The sequence below is a fragment of the Mus pahari genome, unplaced genomic scaffold, assembly GCF_900095145.1.
Source record: "Mus pahari unplaced genomic scaffold, PAHARI_EIJ_v1.1 scaffold_13401_1, whole genome shotgun sequence".
Taxonomy (NCBI): Eukaryota; Metazoa; Chordata; class Mammalia; order Rodentia; family Muridae; genus Mus; species Mus pahari.
In genome coordinates, this window is record NW_018393291.1 from 9251 (window position 1) to 12408 (window position 3158).

The following is a 3158-nucleotide window of genomic DNA, read 5'->3' on the forward strand; positions in this document are numbered from 1 at the left end:
GATATTGGATTAAACCTTATGCATTTTGCATCAAGAATGGTTTCTCTTGAGTTATCAGGGCATTGGCTCATCCCAGGACTTGAGCGAGTGTCTCCCTGGAACTGGGGTCTTTCAATTGTGGGCTCATCTGGGATATTGTTCCACACCAATTCTCAGAGACCCCTCTTGGAGGTAAGATTCTGTCTTTGTCTGCCGGCTGTGTCTGAATTTGGTACTTTTGGTTTGCAGTCATCTATGCTCATGAGAGCAACGAACTCCCTGTATGGGACAGAAGGGAGGGTTATTGACAGATTTGTCTGGGGATAACCCAGTGCCACCCTGGGAGACATCCCAGGAGGTCTGAGGGAGCTCCAGGGATGCAGAGTTGGAACCTGAATCCCCCCTGGAAAGGAGAGATTTTGTGACCACTTGGACGTTTTTTCAGTGTTGGAAGTCTTGATCCTGGTCTCAGGTTTCATAGTTTTTTTTTCATGTGTTTTGTTTGTCTCCCTGTACATGACTTGGACGATGGGACAGACCATGACAAACCCCCCCCTCTTGGACTGACTCTTGATCATTGGACTGAAATTAAGTGTAGGGCTCACAATCTTCTGTAGATGTCAAAATGGGGCCCTGGAGAACTTTCTGCTTTTTGGAATGGCCACCTTTGGATGTTGGTTGGCCTCCAGAGGGCACACTTGACTTGGTTGTAATTTCTGCTGTTAAAGATATTGTTTTGCAGAAGAGACCTGGGTCTCATCCCAACCAAGCACCCTACATTTTTGTCTGGGAAAACCTAGCACAGGACCTCCCATCCTGTCTGAAATCTTCAGAAAATCAAGCCAGGTTCCTGAGTCCTAACTCTCTGTGACTCAGAAGAAAAAACTAAGGCAAATACGGCAGAGCCAGAACTGCCACCCTCGGCTCCTCCTAAGATCTACCCTGATATCAAGGAACTTCTAGAATGGTTTAACACACCACCCCCATATCCCCAACTGACACCCCCTCAGATCCTTCAACAGGGTGCCATGGGAGGAGCAGCAGAGGGAGCAGCTGCTGGATCCTGAAGCTGACAAGCCCAGAGCCCAGAGGGAGCAGACTCAACTACTGTGCTGCCTCTATGTACTTACGGCCCCCCACCAGCGGACCCTGGACAACTGCAGCCCCTTCAATACTGGCCCTTTTCCTCCTGATCTCTATAATTGGAAGGTAAACCATGCCCCTTTCTCTGAAAACCCCTCTAGCCTGACTAATCTAATGGAATCTCTCATGTTCTCTCATCAGCCCACTTGGGATGATTGCCAGCAACTTTTACAGTTCCCTTTTATCACAGAGGAAAAGGAAAGAATTCTGCTGGAAGCATGAACAAATGAGCCTGGGACTGATGGACATCTGATGCAACTCCAGAACGAAATAGATTCAGGCTTCCCCCTGAATTATCCTAACTGGGACCCTAACATGTCGGAAGGTAGGGAGTGGCTCACAGTTTTCTGCTGGACTCTGGTGGCAGGTCTAAAAGGGGCCGGCAGGTGCCCTACCAATTTGGCCAAGGTAAGAGAAATTCTACAAGAGGAAAAGGAGCCCCCAGCTGTGTTTTTAGAGCACCTCTTAGAAGCATACAGGTGCTACACCTCCTTTGATCCTACATCAGAAGGCCAACAGGTGGCAGTTGCCATGGCCTTCATTGGGCAGTCTGCTTCTGACATTAGGAGAAGGCTGCAATGCCTAGAAGGTCTGCAAACGTTCTTTGCAAGACCCAGTTAAGGAAGCAGAGAAAGTGTACCATAAGAGAGAGACCGAGGAAGAAAAAAGTGAAATAGAAAAGAAGGAGGCTGAGGTAAGAGAAGATAGACGAGATAGAAGGCAAGAAAGGAATTTAACTAGGATTTTGGCTGCATTCGTAGGCGATAAGGGAGTTTATAGAAAAGGAGGAAGAGACAGACAGACAGGGTAATTTTGCAACACAGGGTCGAGAAGACCTTGGAATTCTGAAGGACCTTCACAACCACCTCTAGATAAGGATCAATGTGCATACTGTAAAGAAAAGGGACACTGGGCAAGAGACTGCCCCAAGAAAAAGACAGACATCAGACTGCCCAAGATTCTCACTTTAGAAGATGATGATCAGGGGAGACAGGGCTTGGACCCCCTCCCTGAGCCTAGGGTAACCCTAACTGTGGAGGGGACCCCTACGGATTTCTTCACTGATACTGGAGCAGAATTTTCAGTCCTGAAAGAGTCACTGGGAAAATTAAGAAACAAGAAAATCATAGTGATTGGGGCCACTGGTCAGAAGCCATATTCTTGGACCACTGATAAGATAGTTGATCCAGGAAGAGACCAAGTAACCCATTACTTCCTTGTCATCACTGAATGCCCCACCCCATTATTGGGAAGAGACTTATATCAAAATTAAAAACCCAAATAAGTTTCTCCTCAGAAGGTACCACAGTCACTTGGCAAACCCCCACCTCTATAAGTTTAGCTCTAAAATTAGAAGAGGAATACAGATTATATGAGCCTCCAGCCCCACTGAGAAAAGTACTGGAGGGGACCTGGTTAGAAAGATATCCCCAAGCTTGGTCAGAGATTGGGGGCATGGAACAAGCAAAAAGGGTGCCTCCCATCATTGTGATGCTAAAAACTGGTGTGACTCCTATCAGGGTACAATACCCCATGAGCAAGGAGGCCCGAGAGGGCATCAGGCCTCACATTTGAAGATTCTTGTAACTGGGTGTTCTGGTCCTCTGCCAGTCTCCCTGGAACACTCCGTTACTGCCAGTTAAAAAGTCAGGCACTAATGTTTACTGGCAAGTGCAAGACCTGAGAGAAGTTAACAAAAGAGTACAAGATATTCATCCTACTGTTCCTAACCCATACAACCTGCTTGTGTGTATCTGCGCCACTTGTGTGTATCTGCGTGGGCAGAAAACACTTTGGACTGGGTTCGTACTGAAGAGCTAAACATCCTAAGATAAGATGGGCTGCAGAGGGAAAAAATGAATGCCCTGTCCATTTGCTGATCAGAGCATGATTTTTATTAATCGGACAAGGAAGGATTTTTAGCCCGCCCCTGTGTCCCCTTGAGAAACTCTCTCTGTCTCTCTGTCTCTCTGTCTCTCTGGCACGTGGTCCTATCATGAGCACAGATGTGAACCAGTAGGTGGGTCCGAACGAGT

General features: G+C 47.3%; 1 pseudogene; it reads left to right on the forward strand.

Annotated features, from left to right (window-relative positions):
* The first annotated feature begins 507 nt into the window (after positions 1-507).
* On the forward strand, positions 508-2697 carry LOC110315454 (annotated as a pseudogene).
* Positions 2698-3158: the final 461 nt, after the last annotated feature.